The 17462-nt window shown below is 43.8% G+C and overlaps 1 protein-coding gene across 2 annotated transcripts in view; it reads left to right on the top strand.

The window, feature by feature from the left end:
- The window catches only part of cfap221 (cilia and flagella associated protein 221), a 97924-nt gene extending 88886 nt beyond the window's left edge, over positions 1-9038 (top strand). The window contains exons 26-27 of one of the 2 annotated variants that reach the window (XR_013789207.1): positions 7278-7908; positions 8013-9038. The gene's annotated coding sequence lies outside the window, so the exon portion shown is untranslated. Of the gene's footprint in view, positions 1-7277 lie in introns of both variants that reach the window. The other variant, XM_079495829.1, reaches the window with a different exon arrangement.
- The last annotated feature ends 8424 nt before the right edge of the window (positions 9039-17462 follow it).

The following is a 17462-nucleotide window of genomic DNA, read 5'->3' as shown; positions in this document are numbered from 1 at the left end:
CAAACAAACCCCCCCGTCCACTTGCATTGGGCTCAATTTCCCAGAAGCCCTAGCAGCCCATCTGAAAATATGTTGTTCCAGGGACCTCCCCAGAAGCAAAGATTTGAGTTAAAATGTTCACTCTGTAATCAGGGGCGAAATCCCAAAGAAGCCCTGTCCACAAGAGAACAATGACTATCGGCCAGTAGCATTAACCTCCAATGTGGTCAAATCCCTGGAGAGAATCCTAACTGAGGAGCTCCGAAAGGAAACGGAGCGATCACTAGATCCACATCAATTTGCTTATGCACGGAATCGGGGAACTAGTGATGCGATTTCCACACTAACACACCGTGTATTGAAGCACTTAGAGGGAGCAAAAACATATGCAAGACTTCTCTTTGTTGATTTTAGCTCAGCCTTTAATACAATCCATCCAGACATTCTTCTTCGTAAGTTATCTGAGATGAAGGTGAATCCAGTTCTGATTAGATGGTATTTCTCCTTTCTATCTAACAGGCCACAACAGGTGAGATTTAATTTGGCGCTCTCTGATAGAGCAGTAAGCAGTACAGGGGCCCCCCAGGGGACAGTTAGTTCCTCCCTTTTGTTTACCCTATACACAAACGACTGTGTCAGCTCACAGTCCAATCAGTGTGTAGTCAAGTTCTCTGACGACACTGTTATACTTAGTTTACTCACAAGTGAAGGTAACACCAGTAGCCATACAACTGGAGTGGACAGGTTTGTAACCTGGTGTGATGAACATCACTTACAAGTTAATGTAAGGAAAACTGAGGAGATTGTAGTGGATCCCAGGTCTATAGGTGACCACACCACGATCACCATACATGGTCATGACATCAAACAGGTCACCTCCTATAAATATCTAGGAGTGCACATGGATTGTGATATAAGCTGGCACTCCCATGTGACAAGTATGTGTGCAAAGGTACACCAACGCCTTCACTTTCTCCGTCGGCTCAGACTTTTTGGTGTAAGTAGAAACATAATGCTGATTTTCTACAGAGCTAGTATAGAGTCTATTCTAAGGTATGGTATCACCAGTTGGTTTGGAAACCTAACTGTGAAATACAAATCTGAGATCCTTAGATTAGCCAAAATGGCAGGGAAGATCATGGGTATGTCTACACCTCCGATCACCCCCCAGGTCATTTTTGAGCAGGCCACCATTGGACAGGTTAAGAAAATTGTGTCTGACCCCTCCCATGTACTATACCCTGAATATCGGCTAATGCCATCAGGTAGGAGGTACGAGGTCCATGCGTGCAAATATAATAGGTACAAGCATTCCTTTGTCCCTCTGTCAATCACACTCCTTAACAGAGTCCTTGCAGAGAGCAGACAGGGTAGGGGTCAAAGGTTATGAGGTGATGTTCTTCTTCTTTTGCACTAGGTATGTTGGTGTGTGTTTTCTTTTCTTTTTAATGTTGTACGGGTCACCGTGTGCCTTTGTTGTCTTGTATTGTGTATTGTTTTGTATTGTACTGTATTGTTTTGTATCTGTATGCTGCAGGACGGGTCCTTGGGGTCCAAGACAAATTTCTCCCTTGGGAGACAAAATAAAGAAACCTTGAACCTTGAACCTTGAACTGCATGGCAGTGGGCCCCGGTGCAGATATCTTGTGTAGGCCCCCTAAAATTATTATTGTGGCTGCGGGGGGGGTCGGCGATGCGCTGGGGGTCGGCGGCGGCGATGCGCGGGGGTGGGGGTGGTGGGGGTTTGGGGGTCGATCTGATATATAAATATTCATTCAATCTGTATGTATGTTTACATCAATTTGCATGTTTCACTTTCAATCAATCTGTATATCTGTAGGACTGCAGGGCTGCAGCCTGCTGCCTGCCTTTCTATCAGAAATGACTTTGGACAGATGGGAAAAAACGTTAAACTTGCAGAGTGACAGATTACTTTACCTGGGTTATATCTTCTGATAGTGCCGACTGCTGACATGACATAATAACCCCATAGTGTTTCATTAGCGCGACGGAACGTGACAAAATAGTCTACAGCTGTTGTGCTGATGACAGGCAGCGCGCCATGAACACACGTTGAAACAAGGTGGTAAAGATAACAAGGAGAGGACAGTGATGTCACTGTTATGCAACACGGTAGTAGTATGGACTTGAAGCTGTTTATAAACCAGTCAGTCAGTGACATCACTGAATAATCCTTGGTGTTACTCTTCCTGCGACCGATAGCCCCTGAAACCAGGCTTTCACCGTCGTCTCGTCCTGACTCTTTTTTTTCTCTTCTTCTTCCCCCTTCACGGGCCCCTTGGGGGCGCTGGGCCCCGGTGCATCGCACCGGTTGCACCGTCGATATTTCCGCCACTGTCTGTAATAATATATATTCAAATATTTGAGGCATATTTTCACGATTTTTCAAAAATAGCAGACCTACAAGTTCATTGTACTTAACGCATTTTGGGCGGGAACCCCCCAGCGTTGTTATACTTGAACTATTGAAAAATAGCAGATCTACAAGCTCATAGCGCGGCACCGGTCCGTGTCATTAGTTTGGCAGCTCGTTATTCCGACGTTACTAACCCTAGTTAGTTAGTTAGTTACTCTACCCATAACTGCACGCGGAAGCCCCAGGGTGGGTCTTAACGGGCCATGTATGGCGGACTAACGTGATGCGCTGTCCCCTTTGAAAATATAGCCCATCTGCTTATATTCAAAATATCTGAGGGATGTCCTGATCACGTTTATTTGCTCCCGATCCGATTCCGATCATTTGATTTTAAGACTTTCCCGATCCGATCTTTATACTTTTTAAATAACATACACATAATGTATGTCACTCTAGTCTAGTCTGTTGTGTTGCCTTTCAATTATTGAAAGGCAAAAATGTGACTATACTTTTATTAGGATGATGTCATTGTGTGTGTTTTTTTTCTTTCTATGAAAGCATGGAATCATAGCAAAATAATGAGGTATTGGTTAATTAGAGTGAATACAGTTCTACAGCTTATAGAACTGAAGTCAAGTTAAAACTCTTAAGTATCTCTCTCATTCAGAGAGAGTACTACAGACACCTATGCCATCATGCATAGCGGGGGTTGCATTTCTTTTGTTTTCATCATAGGTGTCTTTCACGTCTCCGAGTGTGACTAGTCTTTGTTTGATGATCTCTGACTGGGACCAGAAGGAAAACAGCATAAACACAACAGTTTTTTACAAAATCTAATTGCTTATACATCTTTCTTTGAGGTTTACATTAGACAATTCACCCTTTGTCAGCCTTCTGATTGGTCCCTGACTGACCAACCAGCAGGCTCTTTCTGCCTTGTTCCGCCCTGGTTTCGCCTTGTTTATGTTGAATTTGCTAAAACATATTTTTTGGAAAAAAATAAAAACAAACATTATATGCCCAGTCACCAAATCCGATCTTTTCTCCCTGATTCCGATATTTTTAAAATCATGTGATCGGAGTCGATTTCCGATCACCCGATCCGATCGGGACAACCCTAATTTGTACTTAAGTTATGAAATGGGACATTCCGCACAATACGGGACTTTAATTTGTAACGGCGTATTATCTACACTGCAGATATCTTTCCTTAAGACTTATGTAAAACATTTTACTACCTTTTTTTTTTTTTACACCGCTGACTCCTAGGGGACCCTGTAGCCGGTCAACTGAAGTGTATAGTATATTTAACAACTTAACCCATTTTGGCCTGACGTCGAAATTAAAATAAAATCTTCTAAATCCTCCAGTTTTCTGACGATTTTTTTAAAATAGCAGACCTACAAGCTCGTAGCGCGCCACTCGGTGGCGCGCTATGAGCTTGTAGATCTGCTATTTTTCAATAGCTAAATTACAACATAATGTTTAAAACACCAAACGGGGTTCCCGCCCAAAATGGGTTAAACCCTATATCCTTCAGTGGAGCGGGGTCAACCCAAGGGCTTCTCCAGGGTGGATTAGGCTTGCACAATTACACACACTCCACACCTCAAAGCTGTCACGGTCCCATCCACAGGCTTATGACCTCGGCCACATCATGGTCCAGCCCCATTGTAGCACTGCGGCTGATCACGTTCTACGCCCAGCCATGAGGCCTTTTCAGACGGAGAGCGATCGACGCGCCTCGGTAATTCGTTTTCAACGAAAGGCGGGCGATCGTTTTGGATGCGTCCGTCACTGATCCGGGGCGAGAACGCCTGCGCCACTCGCTCCCCGCCTGAAGAAAGGGCTGCTGCGCTCATATCCTCCTTTTTCAGGGACTGGAGGAGACTATTCCGGGTCTCAATGTTGGGTTATTATTTATTTATTGTTTTGCAGCTTTTTCTTCACTTTTAGACTTCTGTTTTTTGACTGAGAAAGGAGAGAGGCCGCACAGCTCGTAGTCACGATGCCAACACATTTTTATTTTTCCAACGTTTCGGCAACAAGTTGCCTTCTTCAGGGAATGCCCTGAATGCCCTGAATTCCCTGAAGAAGGCAACTTGTTGCCGAAACGTTGGAAAAATAAAAATTGTATTGCATCATGACTACGAGCTGTGCAGCCTCTCTCCTTTCTCAGTCAGTTTTATCTCCCGCGGTCAGCATGGACAACAGGTTTTGGAACCACTGTTCTGTAATGCAAGGTTCCTCCAACCTTATCTTAGCCCTCCTTTGCTAATTCCCTTCCCTTTTTTATTCAATTCCCCATAGAGAATTTAGCCCAGATTATCCAAGTAGTTGTTGCACGGAGACAGACTTTAAGCCAGGCAGGAATGGCCTCTGCTGCCCGCCAGCACTTCTCTGCAGGTATTAATGCAGGCTAATCCTTCAGACAACCTCTTCTACTGCATCGACGCACGCACACATACACATGCACACACACACACACACGTGCACACACACATTTGCATGTGGGCCATGTCGCCTACAGCAGCCCAAGTTCATACAGCATATCAGGCATAGCATGAGTACTGTAGATCAAATATTATACCAGTTTTGTCTACGTGTGTGGGCACACGTACGGCTGCCCACACACATGCATGCTCACAAATGCACACATACACACGCGCAGGCACACACACACACACACACACGCGCGGGCACACACACACACACACACCTGCACGCACACACACACAGAAGTACATCGTTTTTGGTATAGGTTTTTCTCAAATCCTTCTGCCTTGTACATCTGTACATCTGAAGAGAAAGTGCTTAAAAGCTTGGACTCAGATGGCAGACTTTTAACAGCTGCATCTCAGGAGATGTCTGCGGATGGTGATTACATAAGAAACACAGCAAAAAAGAAGGAAAACACACACAGACACACACAGTCACACACACACACACACACACAGTCACACACACAGACACACACACACACACACACACAGTCTCACACACACACACACACACAGTCACACTCACACACACACACACACACACACACAGGCTGCTGTCTTGTCTGAGTGCTTTCAATGCTCTTAGCGAGGATGAGGAATGGTTGAACGCACAGACGTGGCGTCTGTCAATGACTCAATGTCAGCCTTTTTTTTACCACACTTTTTGCGCCATATCACCCACAATAGGATGTTTCTTGTCAGCTGTCGGGAGGTGGGGAGGTTACAGAATATCGGAGCAATAGAACCCTTTGTGTACATGCAGTACATGTACACAAGTACTGCACTTAGACCTGAGGACGATTCTATAAATGTCTTCTAAAGCATGACAGTTTTTCTGAGAAACCTATGTTTCTATGTCAGTGGTGCTCAAACTATTTCATTTCAAGGACCCCCAATATCATCATGTAATTGGCTGGCAACCCCTATCTGAAAATATGTTGTTCCAGGGACCTCCCCAGAAGCAAAGATTTGAGTTAAAATGTTCACTCTGTAATATTTTTTCACGATTTAAAAAAAAATTGCAGACCTACAAGTTCATAGCGCGGCACTCGGTGCCACGCTATGAGCTTGTAGATCTGCTATTTTTCAATAGCTAAAGTATAACATAATGCTTTAAAGGGCTGCTAGCCCCTCCTATGCTCAGCTTTGTGTTTACCACGGAAACGATTTGATTGGCTGAGCACGGAATGTGATGTATTATAAGAGCGCCCCTCACTTTACTTTTTTTTTTTTTTTTTTACTTGAGTTTTTCCCAATACATTTACCTCTACCGCTACAATGGCCGCCAAGTCTATGGACTTTTAATGTTTGTTTACAGCAGTTAAACAATCATAGACGACGCGAGACGTCATGTGGCCATTATAAATACATCTTGTGGCTGGTTTCATTTTATACAATCATGCATTCGTGTCTCCTATAACGTATATAGTGGCAGTGAATCTGCGATGAATGAAAGTGACTCACTCTGCCATAATGTGGCAGCCAAGTCTATGGACTTTTAATGTTTGCTTTAACCCATTCGGGACGGGAACCCCTTTTGGTGTTTTAAGCATTATTTTAAACTTTAGCTATTGAAAAATAGAAGATCTACGAGCTGCTATTTTTTAAATCATGAAAATGTGGCACAAATCTTTGAATATTATGTTCTTTCTGAGCGAACGTTTTTGACTCAAATCTTTGCGTCCCTGGAACAACATATTTTCAGATTGGGGTCTGCAGCCGAATACAGATAATTCTAGGGGTCCTTGACGTGAAAATGTTTGAGCACCACTGGCATAGAAACTTGGTGCAACCACTCACTCCAAGGAACAGCAATGTCCCTTAGAGTATATATTAAATAGAGACGGCACCCGGAGGAAACCCTGAGGCGAAATGGACATAGTGGCCGAATTTGGTATTGCAGCGCTGGGCCAAACTCATGAACGCGCTGGTCCGTTGACTATCATTGTGCACTGTTTCATACATGAACGCCGCTGTTTCATACGTGAACGTGTGCAATGATAGTCAACGGCCAGCACGTTCATGAGTTTGGGGCAAATCCATCCCAGAATGCACTCTGTTCCTTAGTGAAATCGCCTCATGCGCTTTTGAGCAACTTAATGCAAGTGGATGGGAGGAGATATCCGGTGCCGTCTCTATTCATATCTAAGCAATGTCCCTATGTCCTAACCTATGTCCCTATGTCCTAACCTATGTCCCTATGTCCCGATGTTTAGAGTACCAATAGGGGGTGCTGTTGCACCACTTGCTTCTTTTAGAATCGGCCTCAGTCCTAAGTGAGGTCATGTGCCATGCCGCAGTGGGTGTCGCTCACTTCACGCGAGTGTGATTATTATTGTGCTACAGACTTATTGGCCTTTGTTTCTCTCTCTCTCTCTCTCTCTCTCTCTCTCTCCCCCTCTCCCTCCACTTTGATTTAGGCAAAGAGAAGAGGGGCCGTCTCGGAGCATGACTGACAGGGAAGTAAAGAATGATATCCGTAGAGTGTCCCCCCCCTATCAGAGAATTGGAATTTGGTGAGCCTGTCAGCCTGATTGCCGCTGACGGCTGGTGGCAGGCGTAAAAAGTCACACTTTCATCACAGCCTGGGAGGTGTGTGCACTGTTGCATTAAATAGGCCACCAACAGCAACACCGTGGAACTCATAAATCCCCCCTGACATCTCCATGGACGGGGGGAAAAAAACAAATGTTTGATGAGGAAAAGCAAACGGCCTCCCTCCCTCCCTATCTATTATTTTTCTAGCAATGGAAAGCTAGAGCGGTTTTGTCATATTTTTTTGGAGCGAACAGCAAAAACTGGTAATGAGTCGAGGGAGGGTCCCCCCCCCCCCCACCACCCCCCCCCACCAGTCTACATGGGGAGGGGGGGGGGGGGTTCCTTCGGGGGGGAACCAATTGATTCCGTGGCCAAAATGTTCAGGCTTGCCCATGCAATTCACTTCATAATAATAATTATTGTGGGCGCCTTCAGTACACTGTCCAGTATGACCGGGACTACTGGCACGCTGTTCCAATGCATGGTGCCAGCTCAGCTTGCCTCAACTCTAGGGTGGGCAGACAGGCAGGCAGGCACACATACTGACAGACAGACAGACAGACAGGCAGGCAGGCAGGCAGGCAGGCAGGCAGACACATAGACAGGCAGGCAGGCAGGCAGGCAGGCAGGCAGGCAGGCAGGCAGACAGACAGACAGACAGACAGACAGACAGACAGACAGACCTGACTTCAGTCACCATAGCAGCAGCACAGCAGTCACATGTACAGGGGAGTAGTAACGCTAATAGCAAATACAAGACGGTATAAAGATGACTTAAGATTGGCTATTTTTGGTTGACTGTTCGTTCGCCTATTTTTGCCCTATAATGGCATGCCCAGAATAGGATTGCTGGCGCTCACATGTGCTTCCTTAGAGAGAGAGAGAGAGAGAGAGAGAGAGAGAGAGAGAGAGGAGAGACACATGCGAGACAAGGCATGCAGGGAGGCGGTTTGATTTTCAGACCCTGCTGGTCCTCGTGCTCACAAGGGACCATATGGTCTGTGTGCCATGCACCAGGCACCTGCTGAAGTGCCTTAATTGAGTTGATTCCACATCATTTGGCGGGGGTTGCTGCATTCATAGCTCTGTCAGTGGCGCATTAGTCATTTTGTAGGAGCCTGTACAAAATGTGTGGGCAGTTGGAACAGCAGCTAAGCCAACTGATAACATCTTTGTGGCACTTAGCTTGTGTGTCAAAACCAAAAGATAAACTATCCCGGGCAGGGCTGCCAAGTTTCAGAAAAAAGGCAAGAGTGAGACTAAATTAAATTTGGCCTTTTTTAATGTCGATTTGGCATTTTTTAACATAGATTTAGAGGAATACAGACAGACACCCCACCCTAGATTGAGGTTTGGGCCTTAGTTTGTGGTGCGTGGTAACTGGTAAAGGGTTAAATTGCGTGACTCTCACTCCCAAGGGGTGAGACTTGGCAGCCCTGATCCCGGGCCGAGTATGAAATAGCACGGAGGACGGACGGTGCAGGCAGCAGCCGCGATACAGATTTTAATGCACTGGTTCTCAAAGTGAAGTCTGAGGATCCCCCAGGGGTTCCGAGCGGTCCACCAGCTAAATAATTGATCGTTATAGGACCAAATTGACCTCTGAGAGAGTACAAAATGTACAAACTGTGAGAGAGTGCAAACATTTGTACTACTTGAGTTGTGGGGGTTTTGTGGCCTAATCATGTATTTATATCAAACTGGGGGTCATTGAAATTAAAATGTTTGAAATATGAATGTCATCGGTATGTGTAGGCCTACTGTATGTGTAAATCAGAAATAAATGGACTAAAATAAGGCAAGACAACAGCTCAGATTCCGAAGAATGAGTGATTTTTATTTTAATACTGAAACAGGAGACAGACTCAATGAAGCAAAGACATCCAACATCCGCCTCCCAACACACATAGACTGATTACATTTTAACTAGGGTTGTCCCGATCGGATCGGGTGGAAATCAGGGGCCGATCACGTCATTTTCAAAGTATCGGAGTCGGATCGGGAGCCGAAAGACGTGATCGGGACATCCCTAGTATCAATATATATATATATATATATTTTTTAATGTTTTTTTTTGTGGCTTTCGCCTTTATTTTATATATTTTATGGAGGGACAGACAGTAGGCTGACAGGAAATGGGGAGAGAGATGGGGGGGAAGACATGCAGTAAAGGCCGTCGGGATCGGGAGTCGAACCCGCGGCACACTGCCAGACTGGATTACCAGCCAAGGTGCCTGGACCACTGAGCCATGGCCCAGGCCCCTAGTATCAATATTATATCCATATGATATTAGACTGGAAATTGTCTGTGATTTGTGTTATTGTACTATTGTGATATGGCATAAACGTGTTCTATAAAATATAAATATCGGATCGGAAAAAATCGGTATCGGCAGATCAAATCAAGTGATCGGAATCGGATCGGAGGGCAAAAAAACGTGATCGGGACATCCCTTATTTGAACATAAAGTATAGTAATTATAGCGTGAATTCCGTTTGTGTCCAAGCATAGGCGTGGTAACGCCTATCAATCAAAGCAAACGGCATGAACAATATTAGTTTGCCTCTGCGTCTCGGAGGACAGTCAAGACGGGATGTCAGTAGACCAATCACAGGCAGGCGGGGCGTTACCATGCCTCAGCCATGCCTATGCTCGGACACAAACGAGATTCACGTGTAATTAGCCTTGCTGAGCCATGAGGCCCATAGGGCAGGAGCCTATCTCCTGTTTCTGTAGCGTGAGGCAGCTTGATGTACAAGTACACCCCCTGGACACGACGCTAGTACGTCGCAGGGACTTACCCCCAATCCAACCCTTGATGCTGAGTGTCAAGCAGGGAGGCGCTGGGTCCCATTTTTAGAGTCTTCGGTATAACCCGGCCAGGGATTGAACCCCGACCTCCCAGTCTCAGGGCGGACACTCTAACCACAAGGCCACTGAGCTGGTAATTATAATGATAACTTGAGCATATATTTGACAAGAATTATGGCAGGCAAGTAATTCCACGTTGGCAGGCAAGTAATTCCACGTTGAGTCAGGGCTGGTTTGACAGTTTTGTCGTGGTGGCATCATTATTGTGTTGACAATTGCATACGTGACATGAATGTGCAGTGATAAGAGCAGGAGCACAGTACAGCTCTTTGATGCATAAATTAACCCATTTTGGGCGGGAACCCCTTTTGTTGTTTTAAGCAAGTTATACTTTAGCTATTGGAAAAATAGCAGATCTACAAGCTCGTAGCGCGGCACCAAGTGACGCGCTACAAGCTTGTAGGTCTGCTATTTTTGAAAAATCGTGAAAATGTGGCGCAAATCTTTGAATATATATTCTTTCAGAGTGAACGTTTTAACTCAAATCTTTGCTTCTGGAGTGTCCCTGGAGCAACATACTTTCAGATGGGGGGTCGGCGGTCAATTACATAATCTTGGGGGTCCTTGACATGAAAATGTTTGACAACGACTGATATGGAAAACATGAGGTTTTTCAGAAAACTGTCAGCATTTAGAAGACATTTTGTAGAATCGTCCTCGGGTCTAAATTAATTAACACATTTCACAGTGGCACATTCCAATCACACAGGAATGTGCACGACACGCGCACACCCACCCACCCACCCATGTGTCTCCAGATCTCTGATCGCAACGTAATTATAGACACATTTCTTGTCATTCAAAATTCCTCTAATGTGCAAAAGTCTTGATCACCAATTCCTCGTGTCAGGTATGTTTTAGCAACAGTCAGTCACAGGTTTATATGATGCGAGTCCATTGCTTTCCAGATCGAGAGCGAGACAGAATTTACAATCCATTCAGGTATTTAGCATAAGTTTGTATGCAGAGACTTGTCTCTCTCTATCACTCTCTCTATCACTCACGCATGCACACTGCCTTTAGTAGGCCTATTCATCTATATAGTTTATTTAATAGCTATTTATTTATACTTGTATAGGCAAAGTATAGAATCACAAGTGGCAGGCAATGAATACTGAGACTATACTCTAGTGAGTGAAAATGGGCCCATGTACGGAGAAGTGCCCTTGAACAAGGCATTGAACCACTACGATGAAATGTTCTATGAGCAGGGCCTGGCTGGAAACAAGTTCTTGAGCTTAGCCCAGATACCCTGGGTAAATATAGTAATCATTTCATTTTCATTTAATTTAATTTAATTTCACAAGAGCTCCCTTTGACGCGAGTGTTGGACTTGAAATTCCATTCATGCTAATATCAGGTGTGTGTGTGTGTGTGTGTGTGTGTGTGTGTGTGTGTGTGTGTGTGTGTGTGTGTGTGTGTGTGTGTGTGTGTGTGTGTGTGTGTGTGTGTGTGTGTGTGTGTGTGTGTGTGTGTGTGTGTGTGTGTGTGTGTGTGTGTGTGTGTGTGTGTGTGTGTGTACTTTACGAACACACTTTATCGTTGTTACACTCACACTTTATTGTGTGGCGTGCACGTATAGCCTTGAAGCAACCGTGATACTACAAAGCAGACAGCAGAGGTTCATATGTGATAAAAGTTGACATTCTTGTATTGCATTGCATCGTGCAGCACAAGGCTGAAGCCAATAATGTAATGAATGGACAATGAAAGGCAGCACATATCCCATATGTGCTGCCATTGTCCAGCATGATTACGGGTATATACGTAATCATACTACTTACTGGCAGCTGAAGAGCTGAGCTCAATAGAAACGGAGAGAGAGAGAAAGGCAGGATCTCCTTGACTTAATTGCTTTAGACCTGGGTTAAAAACATTCACTCTGAAAGAATATATATTCAAAGATTTGTGCCACATTTTTACGATGTTTCAAAAATAGCAGACCTACAAGCTCGTAGCGCGCCACTCGGTGGCGCGCTATGAGCTTGTAGATCTGCTATTTTTCAATAGCTAAATTATAACATAATGTTTAAAACACCAAAAGGGGTTCCCGCCCAGAATGACTTAATTGCTTTCATACACCGAAGGCACATTGACGTGCTGCAGACGTGTTCTCCGCGACGGCGTGTTCTCACGGTAACGTCGTACCCGAGAGTGGGCTATTGTACTGTGATTATGGCAAGGCCTCTGGCAGTGGCGTGCACAGACATTTAGAGGGGCAGGTGCTCAAGTGAAAAAAGGGCCCCTTGTACAGCGTGTGGAACCGGCCGGTTGCCTTAATAGTGTGAGATTTATAGATTTTGGGGCATAAATAATATATTAGAAGCTTTGTATCAAGAATTGATCAATGTCACCATGGTCCACATACTTTACAGTGTACACTGTACAAAAAAAATCAAAAGGGCACAATGCTGTCCAGAGGGCAAAGGGCAGGGACCTAGTGTCTATCTGTGCACGCCACTGGCCTCTGGTCTTCCACCATGTCGTTGCTGTCGAGCAGAAAACCTCTTATGTCCATGTTCTAACTTTATTTTTCGTTTCATTCTTTTTTTTCTTTCTTTTTTGTTTTTGTTGTATATTAACACCCCTACAATGCTTTTTGAGCTTGTGGATCTGCTACTTTCGCTGGGGTGCAGTACTTAGTTTAGACAGTATTTGGTTTAGACTAGTCATTGGTTAGACCAGTCATTAGTCCTACAACCTATCTCAAACCCTCACCATAACCCTAACCTCCCACGGGGCAGCACACCTAAACCTAACCTTAACCCATGTCTAACCAATGACTAGTCTAAACTAAGTATGCACCCCCTTTTTCGCTGTTCTTGTATTTGAATCCTTGGTATTCAGGTAACAGTTTTGGACATATGGATAATCAAAGGAGACCAAAAATATCTCGTATACATATATATATATATATACGTTTGTAACGTTTGCATACAACCGTTGCCAAAGTGTTGGTGTCGGATGAAAACAAAAAAGATTTGTTGTTGTTGTTCATCTTTCACTGTGAGATGCAAAAAGAAAAAAATAAATAAACTTGAAAGGGAAGTCTGATGGTGAACTAGCTTCTTGTTTATCACTAATTAGCTTAGTAAGCATGCTGGAAACAGAGGTTCGTTTGCAGAACGTACTTACAGGCTCAAAGCCTATATAAGGAAAAACCTCTTGTACTCCTCGAGGAAGAACCACTGCGAAGAACTCCGAAAAATGCTCGAATATAAGTAGTGTGTTTGTGTTTGATATGCACAAAGGCAATGGGGAAGCCGAATTTGATCACATTACTTTTATTTGATTTAATTTCAGACCATGAGCTTCCAAGGGACCACAACATTATACTTTATGCATAAATAAACACAACATATAGAATATAACACATAGCCTACTTGTTAACATACAGTAACCAGACCGGGTCACATGTTAACAAGTAGCCTATGTGTTATATGCTATATGTTGTGTTTATTTATGCATAAAGTATAATGTTGTGGTCCCTTGGAAGATATGTATCGGCTTCACTGCTGCCTGTGTAATTTGTGGGTGGGTGGGGATTCCAGGGTTTAACTGGCAACTGGTAATTGTCACACCCCTGTCCTTTTGCACCGACAAAGTTATTTGGCAAAAAACAAAGGAGAGACTAGACCACGTGAGACTCTAGTGCTTCACAGAAGCTTCTGTGTGTGCGTCACAGAGCGGACGTTCGGGTCCAGACAAGTCCCGGAAAAGACGTGCTATAGTGTGATTGGACAGTATAGTCACTTGAGTGGCAGCGTGCAGGCGCAGAGATGCCCACGAGTCTCGGAGCTCGAGTGGAGTCTGGAGTCTTTGGGGTCACAATACAGCAAAACAAATTTTGGGAGCCACTGAACTGCTCACAGCAATATCACTGATCATTAGGCACAGCTTGGTTAAAGCAGTATAGGCAGCCTGCAGTAGGTGATTGGTTATTGGTATGAGGCTGGTGAACAGGGTGTCTAGCTGAATGGTGTCTAGCACACAGGTTTGTACAGTTTAAATCCTGAATTTACCAACTTTGAAGACCATATCGTCTTCAAATACTTTCCAATTTCATAAACGATATGAATACGTAATTTGAAAGCTTATACTCTACTGTCATAATCTGTACAAAGCTGAAAAAGGACCTGTCTGACCTGTGCTGCGGGTTACAAATCACCCGCGCTGCGGTCATATTGTATGATCAATTGTGATGCTGGTTTTGTTTGGGATAGCCAGTTTGCTGTACAAGTGACCTTTATGTTCGTATACAGACCAGTTGTGTGTGTGTGTGTGTGTGTGTGTGTGTGTGCGTGTGTGCGTGCGCATGTAAGTATGTACTTGTATTACTCTATTTGTGAGGGAAGAATGTCCTGGTCCTGAGAGCAACGGTTGTTTTATATAGTCTTACAGCAGGAAAATACTTGACACTGGCACACAACGCAGTACAATTTAGGCTTCAGTGGTTAAAAATGGCATAAATTCATCCTCACAAATATGTGTACCTAAATACATGAATACTGAACGCTCTCTTCAGAGATTAAAATAGGGTGCATTTTGCATCCCAAAATGCATTTTATAGTTAAGACTGCTAGGACAATCTGCGGCCAATTGGCAACACACTAAGATTGTAATGATAGTATATTAATATAATAGATAAAACATTATGTGTTTACTTTTTTCTTTGGAACCTTGACAAAAAAAGATATAGTTTATTATACCCATACTGTGTAAGTATATAGTGTAACACACTCGATTGATTGATCATTCAAATTTTGCATGCTCTGAAAGTGAGCACGGCCCTCCCATCTGACAGATGGGTTGGTAAAGGGGATCGAACCACTGCTATGGTCATCTTTCATCTTTCAAAGGGGGATAGGGCCTTTTCAAGCAGGGCTCCCAGGCTCTGGAACAGCCTGCCATCTGACCTGAGGTCTATTAGCTCCTTGGCTATTTTTAAAACTAAATTAAAGACTCACTTTTATAGGAAAGCCTTTTTAAACCGATAACCAATGTTTGCTTTTAATTCCCTTGATAATGTCATTTTATTGCTGTTTGATTGTTATGTAACACTGTTGTTTGTATATTGTTAAGCACTTTGTGACACTGTCAAAAAAGGTGCTATATAAATAAAGTTTATTATTATTATTATTATTATATTTCATGGACAGGTATACATGGATACCAAACATGACTGCTGTGCCGGAATGCTAGTGCCTGCAATGTTATATTATTTGCACAGACCCAAAGTAAACCCTGAGCAGATGGCCGTCCATCTACACGAGGTCCATGCCACAGTCATTTTCTGGCATCTGCGTCGTTTATTTGCCATCCATTTCGCTCATGAACCAGGCTTTACAAGGACAAACGCTGGACCCGTGCCAAACTGTAACTGTATTCGTTATTTCCTCCCAAGAGACTTATTGCAAAACATTAGGTGGCAGACTAACATCCCAACTCTTCAAAGTCTTTTCAAAGTCTTCTAGGATAATGGTAGGCATTGATTTTTTATTTGACACTCTGTCCTTTTGTTTTATTGTTTTTGTTTGACAGTGTTTGTGCATTTGTTTTATCGTGCAGGGCATATCTTGCGATACGAGTGCTACCTTTCTATATTTTTTTTACCAATCTAATTATGGACACTGTTTATAATTGACAGTCCTTGGAAGAACTGGGAAGGAGTAAGGACCCCTTGCTGAGTCCCCTTTGCAACCACCCAAATCGACGCATTGACAATCCCTGATCATAATTATTGGTGACTGCAAAGTATAGATAAAGGTACTGTACTATTCATTCATCTTTCATCACCCCCAGATGGTATCAGCACTTGGAATCCCTCAAATTAACCCATTTTGGACCGGGAAAAAAAGGCTTCTAAATCCTAATAGTTTTCTGAAAAACCTTTTTCATGTCAAGGACCCCCAGAAGTATCTCTATTGGGCCACGGACCCCCATCCCAAAATATCTTCCAGGGACCCCCCAGAAGCAAATATTTTAGTTAAAAATGTTCGCTCTGAAATATATATTCAAAGATTTGCACCACATTTTCACGACTTTTCAAAAATAGCAGACCTACAAGCTCGTAGCGCGCCACTCGGTGGCGCGCTACGAGCTTGTAGATCTGCTATTTTTCAATAGCTAAAGTATAACGTAAATGCTTAAAACACCAAAAGTGGTTCCCGGCCCAAAATGGGTTAAAGTTTACTTTGGGTGCGTCTGGCATCCTGCAGGGGTCCTCTGGAAAGAGAAAAGATAGAAAAACCCTGCACTGTACATAATTAGTGTGTGTGTGTGTGTGTGTGTGTGCACACACACACGCACACACACAGACGCACATACTGTACCATCGACCGACACGAAACAACGTTAAGGTCGGCGGAATCCTTTCAATTAACGTGTGCTCCAGATCGGGCCCGGGCGGTAGTGTTGTGTAGCATGCTCCTATATACGCCCCCCTTTGGGCTTTTGTTTTACATTCCGCACACACTGCTGCTGCTCTCTTGAAGGCATGTAAATTAAAGTGCGAGATATTTTGCGGCATTGTTTTCGCTGCCGCCGTGTGTGTGTGTGTGTGTGTGTGTGTGTGTGTGTGTGTGTGTGTGTGTGTGTGTGTGTGTGTGTGTGTGTGTGTGTGTGTGTGTGTGTGTGTGTGTGTGTGTGTGTGTGTGTGTGTGTGTGTGTGTGTGTGTGTGTGTGTGTGTGTGTGTGTGTGTGTGTGTGTGTGTGTGTGTGTGTGTGTGATATCAGTGGCATACGGTGTACTCTATAGGCCTGCCCTCTATAGGCTGCCCCATTCACTATAGAATGGTAAATCTCACTTTCAGCTGAAACAGTGTGACAGTTTATAATGGCATATCACATAAACGTGGAATGTAGATCATATAGAAATCAATAGGCTGGAAATCGTAACTGTTGCTGTCGGGAGGAAAACTCATAACTCAATTTTTGAGGTTTTTGACATAAATCAGTGCTATTGAACACCCTTTACGTCTGTGTGTTCTTTCGAAAATATTGAACCAATGGAAAGTAGTAAAATGTGCTTTGGACAAAACCTCTTAACTCCATTGGACCCTCAAAATGTCTGCTGAAGCAACTAACTCCACCACCTCTCCCCCCTCTCATGGAAGTAATTGACAATATATAAAGTTACAACACCAACTTTGATGAGGCTGTATTGCTTTGTTTTAAAGAAATATAAGGTTTTCTT

Source organism: Electrona antarctica (assembly GCF_951216825.1).
Source record: "Electrona antarctica genome assembly, chromosome: 24".
Taxonomy (NCBI): domain Eukaryota; kingdom Metazoa; phylum Chordata; class Actinopteri; order Myctophiformes; family Myctophidae; genus Electrona; species Electrona antarctica.
This window is presented reverse-complemented; position numbering and strand designations above follow the sequence as displayed.